Source organism: Hyla sarda, chromosome 2, assembly GCF_029499605.1.
Source record: "Hyla sarda isolate aHylSar1 chromosome 2, aHylSar1.hap1, whole genome shotgun sequence".
Classification (NCBI taxonomy): domain Eukaryota; kingdom Metazoa; phylum Chordata; class Amphibia; order Anura; family Hylidae; genus Hyla; species Hyla sarda.
In genome coordinates, this window is record NC_079190.1 from 198616114 (window position 1) to 198641905 (window position 25792).

The following is a 25792-nucleotide window of genomic DNA, read 5'->3' on the forward strand; positions in this document are numbered from 1 at the left end:
CGGAAGCTGGCACCTTTTTCTTCCAGTGGCTTGCTGTGGACCTCGGCCTCCGCCATGTTGTGTTCGGTAAGTGGGATGTCGGGGGGTGTGTTCTTGCTTCTGTCCCTCCTATCTTCTGACGTCCGAGGCAAATCTTTTCTTCCTGTTTCTTCCGTGGCTCAGTGACGAATCTGTGGCCTCTTCCGGCGCATGCGCAGGTAGTTTTTTTTTTTTACCAATAAAGTTTTTTCGTCTTATTGACAAACTGTCTGCGCATGCGCGAGTACGCAAGTGCTACGCTAACAGCGTAGCGTACGTTAGGTCTACGCTAATAGCATAGCTTCGCGCAAGCGCAGACAGTTTGTCAATTAGACAAAAAAAACTTTATTGGTAAAAAAAAAACTACCTGCGCATGTGCCGGAAGATGACGCAGATTCGTTGCTGAGCCACGGAAGAAACAGGAAGAAAAGATTCGCCTCGGACGTCAGAAGATAGGAAGGACAGAAGCAAGAACACACCCCCCGACATCCCACTTACCGAACACAACATGGCAGAGGCCGAGGTCCACAGCAAGCCACTGGAAGAAAAAGGGGCCAGCTTCTGGATCTTCACAAAAGGTAAGAAAATACATATATACATAATCACAACACACATTAAAAAAAACACATACTAATACACACATAACACACAAACATAATAACAAAAAACAGTATAAACAAGGAAGAACCCCTTTAAAAGAATATTTACCCTTCCAGTACTTTTTAGCAGCTGTATGCTACAGAGGAAATTATTTTCTTTTTGAATTTCTTTTTTGTCTTGTCCACAGTGCTCTCTGCTGAAACCTGATGCTGTATCAGGAACTGTCCAGAGCAGGAGAAAATCCTCATAGCTAACCTATGCTGCTCTGGACAGTTCCTGACATGGACAAAAGTGTCAGCAGAGAGCACAGTGGACAAGACAAAAAAGAAATTCAAAAAGAAAAGAATTTCCGCTGTAGCATACAGCTGCTAATAAGTACTGGAAGGGTAAAGATTTTTTAATAGAAGTAATTTACAAATCTGTTTAACTTTATGGCACCAGTTCATAAAAAAAAATGTTTTCCACAGGAGTACCCCTTTAAATACATAGTAAAAAGCATTCCATTATTTTGCTTCATATCGCAATTCTAGGCACAGGAATTACCGCCCCAAATTGCCCCTATGGTGGAGCTCTAGGACCGCTCGGAAATGCGCCATCTCATAAACGGCAATTTATTTCCGCGCGGACTGCACAGAAAGAATAGACATGTCTCTCCGGAATTCGGATTTCTGCAGCAGAAACATCTGCTGCGGAAATTCCACCATGATATCAATGTGGCTCTGTTGCTGCGGAATTAATGTGCGGAATTCTTATGCGGAATTTCGCAAAGAAATTCCAACGTGTGAACATACCCAAATAATGTTTGTAGGCAGCAACGACTTTCTGATACTTCTGTTTATGTCAGTTCTATATACTTTGTAGATTTGCTGATTTCTGCATAAATTCATAGCCCAGCAGAGCAGGTGGATCATACTAAACAGTCTCAGACAATATGTCAAATTTTTTATAATAAAATGAATGGTTTCTTTTTTGGTATCTTATTAAATGATATCAACGTTTTAGTCAAGTGTCAACAGCAGGTCATGTTTTACTGAGCAATAATTAGCCAGACAAAACATAACAATTAACAGGAAATGGGCTAATTAGGATTGTGTTTTTCTAATATGTACAGTATAATAATAATATTAATTAAATACATTTTTCCACCTGCTTAATTATGGCCGGCCCCGAAAAAGAGACTGATTTCAGCTTATGTCAAATGAATACATGAACTTATCATCTGATGCCGAATTTTAATATATGATTTTATTTGTTAAAGAAAAAGTTTGTTAAAGAAAATTCTAATGGACAGATGCAGAGACCTCTCATTGTGTTATGTTTGTAAATTTCACAGGCAATTACAGGCTTTCAATAAAGGCTATGTAATGCTCAATTTCTCCCTTGGTGGAGCTGCTAAAAAAGTATAGAGAAATTATAGAGTACCACACATTCCACACAAAAAAAAAATTATATTACTCAGTACCTAATTCTGATCGTGTGTATGTCATTTTTCTAGCACCTATACTTCTCTCACAAATACCTTTTTCATCCTGTGCTCTGGAGGGAGGGTGTCCTCACTCTGCATGACTCATCTTCCTCCCTGAGTCTGCTGTTCTGTGCTGGGTCTCTTTATCAATTACTGCAGGCTGCTCTGTAACCCTTCCTCTTTGTTTTCATGCTGCAGTCTGATAGGACAAGAGTGAGCAGAAAGGAATGCTAGTCCCAACTTCAATTACTGGACATTGTTCCTGCCTGTGCTTCAGCATGGACAAAGATGCTGCTGCAGCCAAAAAGGATTATGTATTGGATGGTATGGAGACCCCTAGAGGTAATTTCTATGAAAAGGAAATGAAAGATTCTTATGTTGTTTTGGCACATTGCCACACAGATTGCAGGTTACTCCTGAGATTGACAGCAGCAGGATATTTTGTGATCCCCTTATTATTTGGAGACACTTGTCACAAGAGGGTGCTGTCCTAAATACAGTAGTAAACCAATTTAGCCCCTACCCGCACTTTGCCAAATCTATCATGGCGATGGCTCAAACCCTGCAACAATGACTATGATTGAAGATAACTCAGATTCTGACAATTTAACCCCTTAAATGGGATTGACAGTAGCATCTATGTAGTTTGACAAGGAATGGGCTCCCCCATCAACGCTTTAGCAACACTACTAGTGGAGCCAATGCGTTAAGCCTGTGATTTTTCTATCAAATGCCACCAGGTCTGCCATTTTTAGATCTAAGGTTAAGTAAGCGGGGCCTAATAGGACACCTATCAGCATTACACTGACAAGCATAACACACTGCTATACAGAAGTATTGTAATGTATTGTATGAACTGTCTAGCTCACGAAGGTCAAGTTCCCAAGTGGGTCTAAAATAACAAAAGGAAAACCAAAATTATGTCTACAGGCTAGAAGCAAACTGTGTGGAGTCTGATCGTGCAGTTTAGTGGTACTCTCTCCCCTCTAACCTCTTCATGTTGCATTACAAAAAGTAAGGGTACGTTCATACTTAAAATTTCCACCCAGACAAAATCCAGGCAGAGATTTTCCATGCAGCTGGTGCAATGCAGTCTGCATGGATTTCTGACAAAAGATTGAACATGTTTATTCTTTTCAGCTGAAATTCTGCTGCAGAATTCCATTGACAGCAATGGGTTGTTGCTGCAAAGCGGATTCTGTCCAGAAATTTTAAGTGAAAATTCTGGGTTAATATTCTCAGTGTGAAAGGGGCCTTAGGGAGGTGGCAGGTGGATTAGAGTAACACATGACTGCAGGATCAGACTGCAAATAGGGCTTGTATATAATCTATAATGATGGAGATACAGAGTTTTGCAAACGAACTGTATACTGAAAACAAAAGGGTTTTGTTGTTTTAGGAAAGCTTAAAATGTGCCTCATTTGGTGCAATAAGTAAAAGTGGTAGCAGTAGTGTACATATCCTTTAAGTGATAAAATAAGAACTCAGTGTGACCTTCAAGTATAACTGATGGTTTTTATTTTATTAAATATTACATTAATCATGCTGACTCCAAATTAAGTGAAAATGAACTTTTTTCTTTTTTTTTGTGAGGTGAATTTAGCACATATAAAAGATCCCAGAGGTCATTTTATTCTAAATTAACACTAAGCCGCTTTTGTAACATAAAAGTGTTCTGAGCCATGTGACTTGTTCATAAGTCTCATTATGATTATTTAATTATTTTTTTATGCAATTATTAATTGGCTGAGATTCTACATTTTCTGAAAGATAGTTGACAAAAGATGGCAAAGCATATTATACAATTTGACATATTAATGCTTTAAATATTCATGAACAAGAGACAAAGCATTCACAGCTTTTTTATTATTTTTTTTATACTATAATTCATAGAAATATATATTGTATTTGTTCTAGAATATGTAAAACGATTTTAGTTGTCTGTTACTCCTGGATGATGGGAACCTTGAGATAAAATGCCTCCATGAATGCACAATACTGCACAAAACATGCACAAAGATGTTCTGCGGCCAAAAAAATAAAAATAAAAACTCTGGTTATATTCCGATTCGTACTGTCCGTTACTATCAACAATGACTGATTCATATTGTATAGCTGTGTCCATTTCTTTTCAACCACTAAGGCTTCATGACATTTGACTATTACATATTTACAATATTATAGTTTTCAAATCGTTTTGGACCTTGAATCAGATAGCGTGCATGTCTCCTGAACATTCTTTAGCATGACACGACCTTACACAGCTCACGTGGAAACCATCAAGGTCATGCTGAGATGAGGAAATTAATGGACTTTCAATATGTCTGTGAAGTGGCAACTGCAAACCCATAAAGAACAGATTATTTTAAAAGCCTTTCAAGAGAGTGTATCTGCACTGGTAGACAGAAGCACAAATGTAAATAGAAATTTGTTATCTATTGTCGCATTGTTCCCAGTGAGTATTTTGCAGGTGTTTTCCCCATCAAAATCTGTGTGAAAGCCACATGAAATCCACTTCCATTGATTCCAGTGGGAAGCCACACTGTTAGTTTTTTTACCATGGATTTAAAGTAAAATGTCTTGACCTGTAATCCAAGAAGATTGCACATGGAACCCACTCACATTCTAATACACAGCATATCGACCTGTAAGTTCATCAATTCATACGCACAAGGAAAGCAAGGATTTAAGTGATTAAGGTACAAGTGTTTTGCCAGGTCACCTTTAATAATATTTTAATTTATCTTACTTCATCAAGAACAAAACCGGCACTGACACTTGTTCCTGCACCACCAGTGGATCTAGGCAACATAGGACACCGGGATAGAAAGGTAAGGAGGTGCTACTTGTGGAAAGAAAGACACCTTAACAGCACTCGGCAACAAGAACATGGTAAGGAGCACTCACCCGGTCACTTCTTTAATGGCAGTCTCCAAACGTTGTTATCTTCAGATAGAATCGGGGAGATGGAAGATGGAATGGGGGGAGTTCAGACGCAGGGCATCTGAACTCCCCCGTTCCATCTACCATTTCCTCGCTTCTATCCGAAGATGACAACGTTTGGAGACTGCTATTAAAGAAGTAACCGAATGAGTGCTCTGTACCAAGTTGTTATTGCCTAGTAATATTTTAATTTAATTTAATAATAAAAGAAATGTAAACTAGAGTATTTCCGTGTACAGATTTCTGATTTCCTCCAAATGAGTAAACAGTGCGGCCAGGCTTTAATGGGTTACTCCAGTGGGAAAAATGTTTTCAAATCAACTGGTGGCAGAAAGTTAAACAGATTTTTTAATTACTTCTGTTTACTCCTGTACGCCCTGCGCCCGGTGTTTAAAACGGGGTCACGCCGTGACCCAGCATCATACCGGGTCAGTCCTGGAGGCTAATGATGCGGGGACCCTGGGCTAATAGCATGCGGCACAGATTGCTGTGCTGCGCGCTATTAACCCTTCAGATGTGGCGATCAACTTTGAACTCAGGAACGAAAGTAAAAGCTTCCCAGCAGCTCAGTCGGGCTGATCGGGACCATCGCGATAAATGTCCCGTTCAGCTAGGATGCGAGTGGAGGTCCCCTTACCTTGCTCCGTCGCATCCGATCTGCATTTGATTGCTCCAAGCCTGAGCTACAGGCTTGAGCAATCAACCCCCTATAACGCTGATTCATGCAAAGCTATGGCTTTGCAGGGATCAGGGTAAAAGATCAGTGTGTGCAGTGTTATAGAGCCCTATGGGAGCCAATAAAATAAACATATGTAGTATTGCCGCGTGCGTAAATGTCCGAACTATAAAAATATATAGTTTATTAAACCGCACAGTCAATGGCGTACGCGCAAAAAAATTCCAAAGTTCAAAATAGCGTATTTTTTGTCACTTTTTATATCATGAAAAATGAATAAAAAGCGATCAAAAAGTTTGATCAATACGAAAATGGTTCCAATAAAAACTTCAGAACATGGCGCAAAAAATTAGCCCTCATACCGGCCCGTATGTGTAAAAATAAAAAAGTTATAGGGGTCAGAAAAGAGAATTTTTAACGCATAAATTTTCCTACATGTAGTTATGATTTTTTCCAGAAGTACGACAAAATCAAACCTATATAATTAGGGTATCATTTTAATCGTATGGACCTACAGAATAAAGATAAGGTGTCATTTTTACCGATAAAGGCACTGCGTAGAAACGGAAGCCCCCAAAAGTTACAAAATGAAATTTTTTCTTCAATTTTGTCGCACAATTAATTGTTTTTCCATTTCGCCGTGGATTTTTGGGTAAAATGACTAATGTCACTGCAAACTAGAATTGGTGGTGCAAAAAATAACCCTTAATATGGAATTTTATGTGCAAAATTGAAAGCGTTATTATTTTTAGAAGGTGATGAGGAAAAAATGTAAATGCATAAATGGAAAAGTCCTTAAGGGGTTAAAAATCTTAATCCTTCCAGTATTTATAAGCCGCTGCATACTACAGAGGAAGTTGTGTAGTTCTTTCTAGTTTTATCACAGTGCTTTGCTGACACCTCTGTCCGTGTCCAGAACTGTCCAGAGCAGGAGTGGTTTGCTATGGGGATTTGCTCCTATTCTGGACAGTTCCTGGCAGAGAGCCCTGTGGTCAGACTGGAATGAACTACACAACTTTCTTTGGAGAATACAGCAGCTAAAAATTACTGAAACGCTTAAGATTTTTAAATACAAGTCATTCATAAATCTGTTTAACTTTCTGGCATCAGTTGATTTGAAAACATTTGTTTTCCACTGAAGTACCCTTTTAAGAAAAGCAAGTCAAATGCATGTAGGTAAAGCCAGGAAAAAGAGAGAATGTGATTCCTCTGTACAGAGCTGTAATAGGACTACATCTGGAATACTGTGGGAAGCCTTAACTTGGAATACTGGAAACCCTCAAGTATGAAAACATTTAAAACATTAAAACAGGTCAGAAAAGAAAGGGTTGGATGTATATATGTGTGTATATATATATAGAGAGAGAGAGAAGCGGAAGGACCAGCACAACCTCTCAATATGAGGATAGAGGGTGCGGTGGAGAGGTACCAGGTCAGGGGTCCTGTAGATATCCACACCCAAAAAGAAGAACCACAGCACTCCAATGGATAACGGTGAAAAAGGGATTACTGACCTGACATCAAGAAGCGACGTTTCAACTGCCCGATTGGAGTCTTTAAGAGCTTGAGAAAGACTGCAATCGAGCAGTTGAAATGTCGCTTCTTGATGTCAGGTCAATAAACCCTTTTACACCGTTATCCATTGGAATGCTGCGGTTCTTCTTTTTTGGTATATATATATATATATATATATATATATATATATATATATATTTGCTTTATTAAAGCATAAAAATACTTTTTATAGGTCTTTATGTAAAAAAATGTATGGTTTGTGTTCTACAGTTCTAAAATCTTTAGTTATCAGTAAAGACTGTCTGAGAAGCAATACTCTGACAGGCTTCTTATCAGTAGTTCTTTCCTATTCTTTCCTATTCTAAGCTGATTTATGACCAGATCAAAGATGACCTTTGGTCCGGTTATAAATAAGCTTAAACATTGGCTCAGGTTAGGAAAAAAAAAAAGCTAATAGGAAGCCTATCACAGAATATCATCACTGATGGACTTTACTAGTAACAGAAGTTGTAGAACAAACGCTAAATTTTTCTTTTTTTTCTTTTTATTTAATAAAGATTTATGGAGAAGGGGACCTTTTTTTACCATAATACAGTATAAAACAAGAATAAAAAATGCTTTTTAAAAGTGTCCATAGCCGTAGCTTTCTTATAGTAAAATGTTTCCCTTAGCAACCAATTACAGTTCAGCTTTCATTTCTTATTTTGCTCTGGTAAAGTGATTTTTGGACGTTGTCAACACTGTAGTTAAGTTAGATAAAATATTGATCATGGAGGCAGGCATTTTCTATCACTGATACAAATGAAGAATATTATGGTTTGTAGAGATGAGAAAACTAAGTTCAGTTCAAATGTTACAAAAAACTCTGGTTCTACATGAACTCTAACTTTGGGCGATATGTTAGGTGAAGGAGGAAGGATCATATGCCCTTAGAGTAGCCAATAATGCCTTGCAAACCGCTCTCGCAACCAGAGAGTATAGGGATGATAAAAACAAACATGCATATAGATAGCAGTATGCCACTCCCAGAGCTTTGCAATGAATTGGTAACCAGTTCACACTAGATGAGAAAACGATTTTTATTGCTCAATTTCCACCAGAGGAGCAGGCTTTTGTTGTGTTTTTGTAATCCATTACATGCCACATCCAAGTGTCTAGTTGATCTAGCAGCAGATAGTATTCATCAAACAGAAGTTTTTTTACTAGTTAATGAACTGACAATAGGGTCTTATGCAGACTGTCTAGTACCAAGTCAAACATAGCCAAAATCTGTAAAAGAAATAAACAGCCGGACATAGTATGGGCTGATCAAATGTAAAATATGTTAAAGATTCATTCATGAACATACATTTAAATTATCTGCACGTGTCAAGAAACGATATAATACACAAATCCGCATACAATGCGCCCTTTGCATGTGATACAGTATAGGGTTGATGTCTTTGATGTCAGAGCCACTATGAAAGCCTATGCACTTAGCTTCAGCAGTCATTATAGAGATAACAGGTATGAGGAAAGGATCTCTGTGAGGAACAGTGAGCAGTGAACAACACAGATAGGAGTAGGACCACATATATATATATATATATATATATATATATATATATATAATCGTAGTTAAAGCATGAATGCAGAGAGTTATGTGCAGAGAGAGTACAAAATCTGTTTCCTCGTAAGTGTGCCAGTTTTTTGTGTGTGGTGCACTAAATGTTCTAAAACAGCGGTGCATAGAGGCTTTTGAGTCACGTTTGCACTCAGTTTTTTCATTAAAAGTTAAGGGTGTCAGGTTTTGTGTGATGCACTAATTGTTGTGAAAAAGCAGTGCAGATGGTTTTGTGTCATTTTTGCACACAGTCTGTTTAGTCATTAACACAAGTGTGCCATATTTTTGGAGTACACTACTTGTGAAAATCAGGGAACCAATCCTGTTGCTGCTTGTGGGATAATGGGATAATATTTTCATAGCTTGTTAATAGCCATTAATAATTTTTGATCCTTAGAAAAAAGATGCATATAAACACCAGAAAGGCATCTACCATCAAAAGGGATACTTTTTGGACTTTTTTGTAATAAAAAAAAAAAACATTTAAAAGATCCACTAGTGCATTTTTAAACAAGCTGGTAGTTACCACCAGGTGCCATCTGTTTACCATAGCCATACATGTCGGTACAACTATGACGTTAACTTTGCCCTAAAAAAAAAATCTGACAAGTACAAAGACACACTCCTAGGTGACCTTAGACAATGCTATACACAAGTTTTATAGCTATTGGTAAAGTTTGGGTTCAAACGGGACTCAATTGGTCCAAATTTGTTGCCAAAGTTGAACCAAACGTTTGAAAAGTTTGCTGATATCTAATAGTTAACATCTCCATAGTTATTTCCAGACAACACTAAATGGGGTTTTCCACCTGACTACATTATCCCCTTTATACAGAATAGGGGATAACAAGTAGATCACTGAGGATCAGGCTACTTTCCCCAGAACAGAGACAATTTCTCGAGATCAACAACGGTCTCAGCGTTTGGTCCCCTACCGATCTGCTTATTAAGCCTTATTCTATGAATAGGGGATAACTTAATGAGATAGGAAAACCCCTTAAACTGCAGAGTAAATAAAAATAGTGGACAGAGTTGGTTCCTTTAAAGTTGTTTGATGCCTACAAACAGTGACAAATGAATCTACTTTACTATAATGTGTTAAGAATGAAGGACCTCCACATATCTTGAAAATGACAGTTCCTCTGCATAGTATGAAGCCTGTCCACCCACTGTGTCGGGAACTGTAACGCAGCTCCATTCAACATTTCGTTGCACAGTAGGTGGTTGTGCAAGGGAAAATTGTAAAGGCCTAGCTAGCATTGTAGCCCCTTCATGATAACCTAAAGCTGTTTGAGGAGCAGCGTGAAAAGTGTAACACATGACTGCAGGGTCAGGCTACATAAAGGTCTTATAATTTAACAATGGAGACTCAATGGTTTACATAGGTATGAACACAAATTTGGAAGATTTTTTTGTACAAAGTTATATATTACTTTTCAAAATTTGGCAAAACCCAAGATTGGCAGAAGTTTGACTTTCAACTTTTTATTATCTCTTGATTTTTTTTTACAGCCACAGGCAAAATGTATAAAATGTCTGTAAGTTTTTTTCCATAAATGCCACAGAAAAGATAAAGTGCAACAGCAAGAAAATAGTTCTCTTCCACTGTCTCTTGAAAAATGCTGCTGACACATCTGCCCGTTTTGGGAACTGTCCACAGCAGGAGAGGTTTGCTATGGGGATTTGCTCCTGCTCCGGACAGTTCCTGACATGGACAGAGGTGTCAGCAGAGAGCACTGTGGTCAGACAGAAAATAGCTATACAACTTTCTCTGGAGCATACAGCTGCTGATAAGTACTGGAAGGCTTAAGATTAATTTGTATAACTTTCTGGCACCATTTAATTTAGAAACACATTTTTCCGGAGCACCCCTTTAAAGTAAATAAGCCCACTGAGGGTATACCACAGCATATGTCGGCCTTCTTTTTACCTGTATCCCAATTCATACCTTGAACAAACAGCCTGAACATGATGTGAATGGAGCATTATATATAAGAAACCTAGAGACTTTAACCTCTTAAGGACACAGGGTGTACCTGTATGCCCTGCGCCCAGTCCCAGTATTTAAAACGGGGTCACGCCTGAGCTACAGGCTTGAGCAATCAACCCCCTATTACACTGATCCATGCAAAGCTATTGTTTTGCAGGGATCAGGGTAAAAGATCAGTGTGTGCAGTGTTATAGCCCCCTATGGGAGCTATAACACTGCCAAAAAAAAGTGGGGAAAAAAGTTAATAAAGGTCATTTAACCCCTTCCCTAATAAAAGTTTGAATCACCCCCCTTTTCCCATAAAAAAAAAAGCTGTGTAAATAAAAATAAACATATGTGATATCACCGCATGCGTAAATGTCCGAACTATAAAATATATCATTAATTAAACCGCACAGTCAATGGCATACGCGCAAAAAAAATTCCACAGTCAAAAATAGCGTATTTTTGGTCACTTTTTATTTCATGAAAAAATTTATAAAAATCGATCAAAAAGTTTGATAAATACAAAAATGGTTCCAATAAAAACTTCAGAATACGGCACAAAAAATGAGCCCTCATACCGGCCGTTACGCGAACAAAAAAAATTGTTATAGGGGTCAGAAGATTTTTAACGTATAAATTTTCCTGCATGTAGTTATGATTTTTTTCAGAAGTATGACAAAATCAAACCTATATAAGAAGGGTATCATTTTAACCATATGGACCTACAGAATAAAGATAAGGTGTCATTTTTACCGAAAAAAGCACTGCGTAAAAACAGAAGCCCCCAAAAGTTACAAAATGAAATGTTTTCTTCAATTTTGTCGCACAATGAATTTTTTGCAAGGGCAACGAGTTCCAGCTTGAAGGAAACGTAATTGGCATTGTTCTTCTCTACTCGTCACAGATTATGACTGGCATAGGCTATCACTCGCTCTTTTCCTTCCTGGAATTGGGATAGGACTGCCCCTAAACCCTCGAAGTTGGCATCAGTGTACAGCCAGAATGGATACGCAAGGATGGGTGGTTCTGTCAACAGGTGTTTCAGAGCTTTGAATGCTGTCTCTTGCTCCTTGGTCCAGTTCACAGGTAGCTTCCCACTGTAATTCTCTTTCGCCATACCCCGTAGGAGAGCTGTGAGGGGCTCCGCAATCTGGGCAAAGTGAGGGATGAAGCGGCGGTAGTAGCCAGCAAATCCTAGGAAGCTCCGTACATCTTTCACTGTGCGTGGGGTAAGCCAATTCTTGACAACCTCCACTGGACTCCCTCGGCACTAACAGCATGACCTAGGTAGTGTACCTGAGGTTTAAGCAAATGGCACTTGGACGGCTTGATCATCAATCCATGTTTGATGAAAACTTGGAAAATGTCCACCAGATGACCAAGGTGCTCCTGGTATGACTTAGAGAACACGATGACATCATCAAGGTACAATAGGACACTCTGGAAGTTTGGATGTAGCAGGGGCATTGCACAGCCCAAACGGCATACTCTTGAACTCAAACAACCCCAGGGGTGTAACAAAGGCTGTCTTCTCTCGGTCTTCCATAGCCATAGGCACTTGCCAACACCCACTGGTTAAGTCCAAGGTGGAGAAGTAAGAAGCCGATCCAAGGGCGGTGAGTGACTCTTCGATTCTTGGAAGGGGATGAGCGTCCTGTAGTTGACACAGAAACGGATAGTCCCATCCAGGGCTCAAGTCCTGCAGGAACGCACAGGAACGGAGTTCCTGCACTTTTTCCAGAGCAGGAACACTGTTCCCATTAGCAGGAGTCCTGCAGGACTAGCCCTTCAGTGGAAATCATGGGTGAGTTCCCACACTTTTTTCCCCAGGACTTGACCCCTGGTCCCATCCTTCTTTTTGACAGGCAGAAAGAAAATTCAAAAAGAAAAGAACTTTCTCTGTAGCATACAGCTGTTGATAATTACCGGAAGGATTAAGATTTTTTTATAGAAATAATTTACAAATTTATTTAACTTTTTGGCACCAGTTGATTTAAATAAAAATGTTTTTCAGTGGAGTACCCATTTAACTATTTCCAATCTGCAGTGAAGAGTAGTTGAAGAGTTCTTCCTAACAAGTCCCTTTTACAATCATCCTTTCTTCCTCGCCTACATGAAGGCCACATTGTGTATCTAAGGCTGTGCGGCCGCATTTCATTACTATATAATCTGAATTTGCACAATGTTTTATGCTCAGGAATACATAAACATGGTTTATATCATTGTAGTTTTATTGTGCGCTTGCATTGACATTTTTATATTTACTATTTATGGACGGGAGAGAGATTTGTTTATGAGGGTCATCAGGAATAAAGAAACTAAGCCCACATGCAATATGGCTTTCAAAACATCTCTGGGGGATATGCCCAGAAAGCCACCCATGTCAGGGATAAAGCATGTGTCTGAAAAAGCAGTAGATTACTTCTGGGTATTCAAAGACACAGAGGTTGTAAGTTTCAAGGTTTCTTAAATGATGTTAGAATTAAAATCATATTTTGTTATTTGTCCATGATTTCTTCTTTCCACTCTAGTGTCTTGACCATGTTACAGTAGTTTGCAGGTCAGTGCACTCATACAAAAGAATTGTTTCTGTAGCTTTTCTATATGATGATTTTCCGTGAGAGTTAACAAATAGACTATGCGCGTGCATTTAGCAGACTACTAAGCAATGTTGTTACTATAAAATATACAAAATGAAATATCGCTTGTGAAAAGGTATAAAACCCGCTTGATAAACATGTTGGAATGGTAAAATATATGTTAAAGAGTACCTGTCACCAAACTAAACTTTTAAGATATTGTTCCTTATGTAATTATAAGAAACTTTGCTATTTACTTTCTGTAAAAATTCTCAACCTTTATATCGTATGGAGAAAACGGCCACTAGGTGGCTCTGTTCTGTTCCCTGCCACAAGTCAGCCTGGCAGGAGATCAAACTCAGGAAGTGCGTTCAGGGCATGGCGAGGCACAGCTCTCACAGGCTTCAGTGACATCGCGCCTGCTGGTGAATGCCCACTTTCTCCTGCCGGGAGCTCACACAATGTGAGCAAGGGGAAAGGTATGATACAGAGCTTAAAAAAATTTAAGGACAGGAGGGGTGTTAGGAGTAGTTAGAGAATATATAAGGGAGTTAATTTTGAAAATATGGCTTGATGACCGGTACTCTTTAAATAGTTTAAAACTGAAAAACAATCTGCAAAAACTAAACTATACAAACCTAAAAGTTTTGTCATACACCACAAAATATTAAAGGGAACCTGTCAGGTATTTCATGCCATCTGAACCATGGGCAGCATGAAACTGGCACAGACTTCTTCATTACAATGCTTTTACTGATGATTTACTTCAAATGCCACAGCCTTTCAGAAAACCCACAGTGTTAGAGATAAGTTAGGAACATGGAGCATATTCAGGAAGGCCATCTCTCCATCAGCTACCCCCTGCCCCACATGGCTTGAATCACAGGTCTCCCTATTTATGTCTATACAGAGAACAGTTATTTAAGGGGAAACTTACAGCAGCATCACCCACACTAATCTGAATATACAGGTTGAGGGAAGGGTCACACGTGCCCTATTTTTCTGCAAATTTACTGCTGCTTATTTTCCTACCCATTGGGTGTCATTGGGTGTCACTGGGTGGCAAAATCAGCTGCAGAAAATACACAAAAGAATACGGCACATGTGACCCTACCCTAGTAGTGCAGGAGATGCTGTTTAAATGCATAACTGGATTGCTGAGCTATTACCTTATGTGTAAATTTTATATTCAGAGCAATGGGGGGCAGTCTCCTGCCTTTATACTCAAGCATTACTCAAAAGTAAGGAGACCACCTCTATTGCTCAGGAAATGACATTTATATACAAGGAAAATTACGGATTGCTCAGGAACACCTAAACATATTTTTTCTAGGTAAAGTATGTTTTAAACAGCATCACCTGCACTATTAACCTGTATATTCAGTTTACTGTGGGTGACGCTACTGTCATTTCCCTGTAGGCCTACCAGGGCAAAGAGTAGCCGATTGTCCTCTTGACTTTATGTCCCATTCCCAGTACTGTCTTCAAAACTAAAATTATTCTCAAACATTGTAGCATTTCGGATTAAATCATAGTTTATTGCAATGAGTCCATGCCTGCTTCATACTGCCCAAAGTTGCTGCTCACATGATCCTTTCAAATAAATGGGGTGAAGCTATATTGGGTGCAGGGATAGAAACTAAATCTATAGCGTCTCAGCTTCGGAAAAAAACACCAATATTCTGATTGTAACATAGTAATTAAAAAGAAAGATTTAAACCCCTTTCTCATATTTTTCCTATATCAAACAGCAACAAGTATCTAGAAATATGTATGAAAACAGAGGATAACGTATCACAATATTCTAAAAAGTACTTATTACCAAGAGATAGGTTGGACATCTGTCCCTTTTTTCTTTTTCCCTCCAGCTGTAATGTAAAATAATAGATAAAATCTAAGTAGAATATTTTAAAATATCTCCATAGAATATCATTGTACAGAGTTTCAGCAATACTAATTGTTTCAAATGAACACTAGATTTGTAAAATCACAACATTTTTACACATGACATAAATGTACGTCATGATTGCACTGATGTCCGCCATTAACCCTGCAGATGCCGTGATCAATACAAATCACAGCATCTGGGGCAATGCACGTGTTTAAATGGATGATCGGGTCGCCCGCGCCGCTTCCGCAGTAATCCGATCATCTAAAATGGTCCCCTCACCTGCCTCTGTCTCCTGGGGTTTTCTGCTCTGGTCTGAGATCGAGCAGACCAAAGCAGAAGATCGCCATTAACACTGATCAGTTCTATGCCTATGCAAATGATTGCTATAGATAGTCCCTGAATGGAACATAAAAAGTGTAAAAAAAATGTAAATAAATGTAAGAAAAAAGTAAAAAAATTTGGAAAAATCAGCTCCCCCAATACAAATGTAAATCGTCCCTTTTTCCCATTTTACCCCCAAAATGAGTAAAAAAAATGTATAAACATATTTGGTATCGCCGCATGCATAAATGTCCGAATTATCAAAATATAATGTTAATGATCCCATAAGGTGAACAGCGTAAACGTGTAAAAAAAAATTGCTGCTTTTTTGTCACATTTTAATCCCAAAATTTATAAAAAGTTTCATATACACAAATGTGGTATCGATAAAAAGCACAGATCGCGGCACAAAAAAATTAGTCCTCATACAACCGCGTATACCGAAAAATAAGAAAGTTTTAGGTTGTCAAAATAGAGGGATTTTAAACTGACTAATTTGGTTAAAAAGTTTGAGATTTTTTTTTAAGATGCACAATAAGAGAAAAGTATGTAGTCATGGTATTATTTTAATTGTATAGATCCACAGAATAAAGAAAACATGTCATTTTACTGTACAGCATGAAAACGAAACCTTTCAAAATTTGCTAAATTGTGTTTTTTTTTTTTATTTCCCCACACAAATAATATTTTTTTGGTTGCGCCATACATTTTATGGTAAAAGGAGTGATGTCATTACAAAGGACAACTGGTTACACAAAAAAAACAAGCCCTCATATGGGTCTGTGGATAAAAATATAAAAGAGTTATGATTTTTGTAAAGCGTTGAGGAAAAACGAAGCTGCAAAAATAAAATTGGCTGTGTCCTTAAGGCCAAAATGGGCTGTGTCCTTAACCCTTTAAGGACCGACCCATTTTTACCTCTATGACCAGGCTCTTTTTTTTTATTATTTGACATGTATCTCTTTAAATGGTAATAACTTTAGAACGCTTTTTCTATGCAGAGCGATTCTGAGATTGTTTTTTCGTGACATATTGTACTTTACATAACTGGTGCATTTTTGTTGACACATGAAGCATTTTTGTGAAAAACTTAAAAATATTGTGAAAAACTGGAAAATTTCTGGCGTTTTTTTATTTATTTTTTTATGGTGTACACTGTGCGGTAAAAGTGATGTTATATTTATTCTGTGGGTCAGTACAATTATGGTGATACCCATTTTATATAGCTTTCTATGTTCTTTTTCCTTTTCTATGCAAAATTATTTTTCTGCCATTCATTTTCCAACAGCCGTAACTTTATTTTTCGTCCAACGCCATTGGCTTATTTTTTGTGGGATGAGCTGTACTTTTTATTGGTATCATTTTTGTGCTACGGGCTACCTTTTGATCTTTTTTATTCCACTATTTGTACCAAAATTGGCGAATTTTGTGCTTTTTTGATGTTTTTTTTACGGCGTTCACCATGCGGGATAATTTATAGTTTTATAGTACACGTCATTACAGATGTGGCAATACCTATTATGTATATGATTTGTGTTTTTGATCTTTTTTGGTGATAATACAGGGCTTTTATTGGGAAAGGGGCATTTTTTATATATTTTTTAAACTTCATACTTTTATTGAAGAACTTTTAATTTACATTTTTACACTTTTTACAGGTTATACTGTGCTGCAATACATTTGTACTGCAGCACAGTTTAACCTGATGAGCTGCAGACACTACAGCCTGTGCGATCCAGACTCTGGCTGGATCTCACAGGTTTCCGTAGCAGGCAGAGAGGAGGTCATGATCTCACCTCCTGCTGCCATAGCAACCAACAGCGAGCCGCTATTGTATCGCGGCGCCGCCATTGGATAACAGGGGGAGAACACTCCCCCTGTCAACACCATAGATGCCATGATCAGGATTGATCACTGCATCTATGGGGTTAATGCTGCCGGAACCGGTGCGATCGTGGCTCCGGCAGCTGCGGCGGGACTCCGGCTGTGATTGACAGCCGGGTCCCGTCATCGATCTCCTGCGCTGCCTGCGGCAGTGCTGGAGATCACTTTGACGTATGCATACGTCCAATTGCGCGAATGTGTCGGATGATTGGACGTATGCATATGTCCTATAGCGGGAAGGGGTAAAGGGGTTAAAGTCTACCTGTTGTTAACAAAAACTTTTGATATAATGTAGATAATACCATTACATGTATATTTGAAACATACATTGATTAAAAAATGTGTATATTTTTGGGTGAAAAAATGCTGTCCCTGCAGCTATTGTCTGTGTGTCTTTTGAGGAGACCAAATACAGGAAGTGAGGGCAGGATAAGAAGGGCTATGTGCAGGCTCCTGGGTTGTCAGTCAGCCTTCTGTGTGAGCTGGGAGCGTGTCACAGAGCCTCAGTGCACAGAGCCCTTCTTGTCCTCAGTGCACAGAGCCCTGCTTGTCCTCAATGTGCAGAGCCCTGCTTATCCTCACTGCACAGAGCTCTGCTAGTTCTCACTGTACAGAACCCTGCTAGTCCTCAGTGCAAAGAGCCCTGCTTGTCCTCACTGTACAGAGACCTGCTTGTCCTCAGTGTACAGAGCCCTGCTAGTCCTCACTGCACAGAGCCCTGCTGGTCCTCAGTGCACAGAGCCCTGCTTGTCCTCAGTGCACAGATCCTTGCTTGTCCTCAGTGTACACAGCCCTGCTTGTCCTCAGTGCACAGAGCCCTGCTTGTCCTCAATGTACAGAGCTCTGCTTATCCTCACTGTACAGAGACCTGCTTGTCCTCACTTTACAGAGACCTGCTTGTCCTCAGTGCACAGAGCCCTGCTTGTCCTCAGTGTACAGAGCCCTGCTTGTTCTGTGTACAGAGCCCTGCTTGTCCTCAGTCTACAGAGTCTTGCTTGTCCTCAGTGTACAGAGCCCTGCGTGTCCTCACTGTACAGAGCCCTGCTTGTCCTCAGTGCACAGAGCCCTGCTTGTCCTCACTGTACAGAGCCCTGCTTGTCCTCACTGTACAGAGCCCTGCTTGTCCTCATTGTACAGAGCCCTGCTTGTTCTGTGTACAGAGCCCTGCTTGTCTTCACTGTACAGAGCCCTGCTTGTCCTCAGTGCACAGAGCCCTGCTTGTCCTCAGTGCACAGAGCCCTGCTTGTCCTCATTGTACAGAGCCCTGCTTGTTCTGTGTACAGAGCCCTGCTTGTCCTCACTGTACAGAGCCCTGCTTGTCCTCAGTGCACAGAGCCCTGCTTGTCATCAGTGTACAGAGCCCTGCTTGTCCTCAGTGTACAGAGCCCTGCTTGTCCACCCTCACTTCCTGTATTGGGTCTCCTCACAGAGACACAAAGACAATAGCTGTAGGGACAAAGATATCCACATTTTTAACCAATATATATTACAAATATACATATAATGGTATTATCTACATTAAATTAAAGTTTTTGTTAATGACAGGTACACTTTAATAATCATATGATTATAGAAAAGGAATCCGTTAAAGAAGATAGTTGTCCTTTTAGAACTTCCATAACTGTTATATGCTGTACATACTGATCTTTAAAGGGATACTCCCATCTGAACATTTATGGCATGTTTACAGGACCACCTCTGAATATGAAGATCGAGGGCCCCTGGGAACCATATGGCCTGCTTGTGCTACCAGTAGTAATTGGGCAACCGAAAACAGCCAGTCAGGCCGTTTTATAAAGATTATATAACTCCATTAAGGTAATTCCCATCAACTTTCTACCTTATGTACACTTCCAGCAGTATAACACAACAGTCAACTTTCCGACCTTAAATGATAATGAGATGATTCTCCTCCTCCTGTGCCGATATACAGCAAATCTGACAAGTTAGCTACAGTGAACAGGAAAGATCTGCATACTGTGACTGCTTCAGTGGCCAATGGGAAAATTTTAATATTAAAGGGGTTGTCCAGGGAAAACAATAAAATTCTCATGGCTAAGGGTGGGTTAAAACTAATAAACATGCTCTACTCCCCTTCTCTGGTATCCCGCAGCTGCTGTGCCAACACTCATAATCCTCTACTGGTCTTTTTTTCTGGGTTCTAGGTTCTGTGTCGTCACAACCTCAAAGGACCTACACGCTCAGTGCTGGGACACTGTTGTGGTCAATGCTAAGTGTAGCATTCTATATTTTCCTATTAATTCCCAGTCAACATCTGGCCACAGCATTTTTTTGTGAAAAACATAATGTCTGAAACCACCTTAAAGGCCCGTTCACACTACAGAATTTCCGAACAAAGAAATTCCGCTCTGAACAGCAGAATTGGATTGTGCTCTACAGTGCACACTACAGAATTTCTGCGGAAGTGCTTCCAGGCACTGACTATGTCCATATAGTCCTAGTGCCGACTGATTCCGTCAATGCCAGCTGCCCTCAGAATCTCTGCCTGGAGTTTGTCTGGGTAAAAGTTCGGTGGTGGGCATAGACCCTTACAGTGCACATGAAGCTGAGAATATAAATTGTGTTATATTTGAAAAAAAAAATTCTGTCATCACTTTTTATTGTTTCCATCTCAATTTCTGACATGACAATGCAAGCAGCTCAATGTACTATCCATATTTTTTATTATCCAGTTTCATCTATTATAAGATATATAATATTATATATAATAAAGCTAATTGTCATTTAGTTAGACACTCTGCTGTTAATACTTAATAGCATTATCTAAAAGAATATGGTAATGCCCAGTCAATACAGCATGCAGCAAGTGGATTTATCATTTAAAGATTTGCAGGATTACAGATAAAAAAAATGTTTTAATAGTTTCAAAAAAGTAAAAAAAAAAAAAAAAGAAAGAAGAAGAACCTATGTCTTCAGTTTCTTCCAACAATACTATAATACATGCACAGAGGAGCACAATAGAGTCATTGTATTGCAGATACTCCATCATGAAAAGAAATTAAAGTTTAAAGTATCTTAAATAGAGGAGAAATAGTTGACATTAGATACAATTTAATTCTTGGCAAGTTTAATGCCACTGTACTATTTGGCAATATCTTACTTAACAGAAGCATTATGATTATTACTTACTGTGAGAAATGGTATAAGCACAGATTACAGTAAATTTCTGTCACTTGGATCGGTTTACTTGCATACTGAAATGTACAATAATTCTAGTAAATTACTTGGAAATGCTGCTTTATATAAATACAGAGAAGTGAGTCACAGTCACTGATATTGAGAATTTGCACATTCTCCTAGTCGCAGGGCTGTGGTGATACGTGTATTAAGTCTTGAATTAAGTAGGTGGAACGCCACGCCATGCTGTGCATTCTATACATACAGTTCAAATACAGATTTATGGGTCGTCAGGGTTTAGATTAAATACAATCTATAAAGGATTCCTAGGGCCGAATGTTATATAGGTTAAACAGGGAATGTAAGTACATTCATGGAGCATGGAGGGATTTTTAAAAGTGAAATTTGATCATTCAGGTTGAACTGGATAGGAAAATGGCCAAATCAGCCAAAACCAGAATGTTACACAAAGAAGTGATGCGTTGTATTGTAAATATGGTAATATGCTGACATCTAAATCAGGTTTTAACACATAAAAATAAATAGTATAATATATAAAAATGATATATGAAAATATTTTACTAAAGGGGTTGTCCAGGGACATATTTTTGGAGTATGGCTGGGGATGGATTAAAAAAAAGATAGGATCATTTACAAATCCTTGTCTGTAAATGATGTGAGACAATGGTTTCCAATGGCCTACAGCAGACATATGTCTACCAAAAACCTGATCTGTCATTCTTATGATTTTTCAGCCGACTGTGGCTATAAGAATCAGTGTCTAGCATGATCTGTTTTCATAGTAAACATAAAGATATCATGTGCACATATAGCATAAAGCATTGTGATTATCAGTGATAAAAATAAAAACCCCACACAACATGTTTCTACCTTTAGTTACTCACCATTCATATTTTACGTCTTTTCGAGTCAAATCTTTTAGGCAGAATATTCAACATTCAAAGGCATAAAACTAATTTTTTTATTGTTTGAAGGCAGTAATATTGACAGTAGACACCTGCCTTCAGAAACAGGACATCTGGTTATCTTTGGATTGACACAGTACACATCAAATAGTCACTCAGATCAGTAGAATTTTAAAAGCAGCTCAAATACATCCCATCTGATCATGGCAAGGTTGAGTTTTGATGCGTAAGACCAATGTGCCAAATACAGGATTTCATGTATCAATGTGTTATTTACCCATTGTAAGAAACAAATAGCAAATAGCACAGTGTATCCATTTTTTCTTTTAATATTACGATATTTTATCAGAAAATGGGTAGATGGATGTCTGGGTAGATGGATGACTGCTTGTCCGGAGCCTTCGGTAGTGATCCTGCGGAGTGGTGTTCTGCCAGGGCTTTGGAAGGTGGTGGGGTGAGTGTCGAGAAGCAGCGTCCTCGTGCAGTAGAACAGTGGTATGCGTGCGCTTGCACAGTGGTCCAAAATTGGAGAGGTTGCAGCTGTTGCAAGTGCACAAATGAAGAATAAAGTCTATTTGCAAGGTGGTATGGGGTCTTGAAAGTGCCAAACGCGTTTTCGGTGAGTCCCCTTCTTCAGTGGCGAGAGAGCCTCTCAATATTTTCTTTTCCGGATGCATAATATGGCCATGTCTATGAAATCTAAGAAATATTTTTTTGCTTTGAATATAGTATCAGATATTTCCTATAACAAAATCTATATTAGTAGTGCCAAAGGACTTTCAAGGGGATATCCACCATAAGGTGATTTTAGTACAAACCTGGCAGACAGTAATGGACATGCTCAGAAAGGATCTGCACTTGTCTTGGGGCTAAATGGCTGTGTTGTGGGATTACCATAACACTGTGGCTAGCTTTTTGTGAACTGGTATTTTCTTTTTGAGTTTTCTTCTTTGCCTACAAATCCCATAATTCCATTTTCCTCCCTCCCACACATCAGCCACCCCACCCATTGAAACATAAATGAGCTGCATCCATTCAAAAGACCTGTGGTTTTCAATCAGGGTGCCTACAGCTATTGCATTAGTTGCAGATTGATCTCTCTCCCACCAAGCGATCCCTCCACCCATTGAAGCAGACAGGCTCCCTGTCATCAGCTGACTAGTGAGTCAGGTCTCGGCCACAGTGCAACCTGGGAAAAATCTGAGACAACAGTCATTTTGTATGCTGGTAAAAATAAATATTGGGGTGCAAAAGAATTGTGAGAAAACCGTCACACACACAGGTACAGACGCTATATTATGAACTACACTAACTTTACAGCCCTTGTAGCATAGTCAAATAAGTCACAAAGCCATAGTACTGAAAATCTCTTCTGGTCTGAGTTCCTAGATTCTTTTAGTCTGATCTTTTCACATAACTATGATATGTCAGATCTATTTTATCTGGCTTTCCTGTTTAATTCTGATCCACTTCTGATAACATGCAATATTTTGGGAATTCTGATCATGTTTTGTATGCACAAAAACAAAACAATTGCCTTCTGATAGCTGTTTCTCACGATGAACAACAGTTGTGGCGCTGTTCCCTAGCGGTGCAGCTTTAAATGCCGTTACAAACAGATGAATATAAACAAGGTAAAAGCGCTAAAGTGAATAAAAGAAAACGATAAACTTAAAAAGCCATAGTAGCTTTGAGCAAAAAAGTACAAATGTTTTTGCAATTCGCAAACATAATAAAAGCATAATGTGCTTTTTTAATGATTTTATTCTGAGATCTAAATAAACATTCTCACTTCCTAGCTATAAGCCCTCATGCTTTGCTAATTTTATGACTTAATCGGATTTGATTGAACACTTCTGCTTCTATTATAAGCTGTTACTTTTCATTAGCAAGGAATTTCCAAACAAACAGTATTTACCAAATGTTTAGAAATATTATTTAATCTATAGAAGTACAGTTCACTTAACATTAAAGGGAATGTTCCCTATTAGGAAAGTTAACGGAGGGGCCCACTGTTCAGGATTGTCATCTCATTTCCCAGAGTGGAGAGTCCCTACTAAGAGCATCTATTGACCGGTCCCCGATTACACAGACAACCCACAGATTTGAATGGATTCTTAGCTTCCCTTGTGGTGGTGCTGTAAGAAAGTTGAACACTTATAGTTTTCTCTATAAATTACAGTTGATGACTGAGAATCCAAGCAGTAAGACAGTTTGTAATCAGCTTATTACCAAGGAGGACTTCTAACAGATGGAGACCCCCTTAGTTGCATATACGAAGACCCATAATATTTTGAACTCCCCTCTCTATGTCAGTTTTTGCCCCCATAGCAGCCAATCAGTTTTCAGCTTTACTTTTTCAGGAACCTGGTCAGTAAGATCATGCTGCCTAATAGAGGACCCACATGATTTGGTGACAGGTGCCCTGATCCTATTGAACATTGGGAGAAATTTACCAATAATGGGGAAGATTTATCAAAACCTGTGTAGAGGAAAAGTTGACCAGTTGCCCATAGCAACCAATCAAATCGCTTCTTTCATTTTGAAAAGGGCCTCTGAAACATGAAAGAAGCGATCTGTTTGGTTGCTATGGGAAACTGGTCAACTTTTCCTCTACACAGGTTTTGATAAATCTCCCCCATGTCAGATTAGTAGTTGGTGTTCATGACATTCTTCCAAATTTATTAACGTGGTATAATAAGTTTTGTAGATTCGGTCACACAGAGCGCCAAATTATGTCATGTTGCGCACAGAAAATGTTTTTACAACAAATCTCTTTTTGTGGAGTATGCGTCAAAAAAATTCCATACATTATTTGTCCACAGGTTTGAAAAATCTGTTCGAACCAAGAACTTATAGGCGAGACCACCTACTTTCTATGCTGTGAACAAAGAAAATTCTATTACTTAGAAACAGTTAGATTTTTTTTGGCACACAATGATAATAAAGGTGTCGGTTATGAGGTGCAATAACAAAAAATGTGCTGTTTCCATTAAATATTTGTCTGGAAAGCATTGCTAAATACAACCCCTCCCCTATGTTTTACTCGAAGGATGGGTTCACATGTGTAACGGGTCATGGCAGGTGGTGGATCTTTTGGGCCTGTGTGCATGATGACGTGAGCCATGCCAGGGAATGAAGTCTAAGGTGTCGCTGGTTTTCACCAGAGCCCGCCGCAAAGCGGGATGGGCTTGCTGCAGCAGGTGGCACCCACGTCGCTACCCCTGGCACGACTCTTTCTGAGTGTTGCTGTGTAAGAGGGGGCGTGAAAGAGGAGTTTCAAAAACTGTGATTATCTGTTGTGCGGAGTGAATCTGTGGAGTGGGTGCGACTGCCTATAGCCCACATTCATATTTTCGGTAAGTTTTTCTCTTTTGCACATAGTGGGATAACTGTTAGAGTTTAAACACCCTTTTTCATTTTTTTGTTTTTTTTTCTCTGTTCCACCTCTAGGAGGAGGAGGAGTAGATTGGGCACAGGTGTATAAATCTTAGCTTGGGACTCTTATTGAGAGCTTGCTCTTTCTGAGTGTTGCTGTGTAAGAGGGGGCGTGAAAGAGGAGTTTCAAAAACTGGAGTTTGAAAGCAGGAGGTTGAGATCGCTGTGAGTTTTAATTTTTGAACCCACAAGGTCTACAAAAAATTTTAAGTGTAATTTTGACTGTCTGTTTTTTCCTATACATTTGTGAAATCCCCATAACTAGATAGCCTCCATGTTGGAAAATGCAGTCCAATGTACATCCTGTTCAATGTATGCAATCCTTGAACAACAGTTTGAGGGTGCATATTGTTGTGCGAGATGTGTGCTAGTTGTCCGTTTGGAAGCCCAGATCCTGCATCTAGAGGGGCGACTGGCAACAATGAGAAGCATTAACAACATGGAGAGGAGTCTCCTGCTCACTGAGCAGGCACTCTCGGGAGTAGAGGTGGGGGAGGACAGTGGGACGGAGTTGCAGGACAGTCAGGCAGTTAGCTGGGTTACAGTTAGAAAGAGGGGTAGGGGAAAAAGTGTCAGGGAGGCTAGTCCTGAACTGGCACACCCCAACAAGTTTGCCCGCTTGGCAGATGAGGGGGATGCCATTACAGAGCTAGCAGAACTGCAGCAGGATACCGCCTCTGATCGCCAGGGGGGTGTCTGCTCCAGTAAGGAGGGAGGGAGGAGTACAGGGCAGGCCAGACAGGTACTAGTGGTGGGGGACTCAATTATTAGGGGGACAGACAGGGCAATCTGTCACAAAGACCGGGATCGACGAACAGTG

General features: G+C 39.3%; 1 long non-coding RNA gene across 2 annotated transcripts in view; it reads right to left on the reverse strand.

Annotated features, from left to right (window-relative positions):
• LOC130355673 (uncharacterized) overlaps positions 1–25792 on the reverse strand; it is an 88728-nt gene that overhangs the window by 16267 nt on the left and 46669 nt on the right. The window contains exon 3 of one of the 2 annotated variants that reach the window (XR_008888622.1): positions 15197–15242. The exons of the other annotated variant lie outside the window; for it this stretch is intronic. This is a non-coding gene — a long non-coding RNA (uncharacterized LOC130355673). The remainder of the gene's footprint in view (positions 1–15196; positions 15243–25792) is intronic. 2 annotated transcript variants of the gene reach the window in all.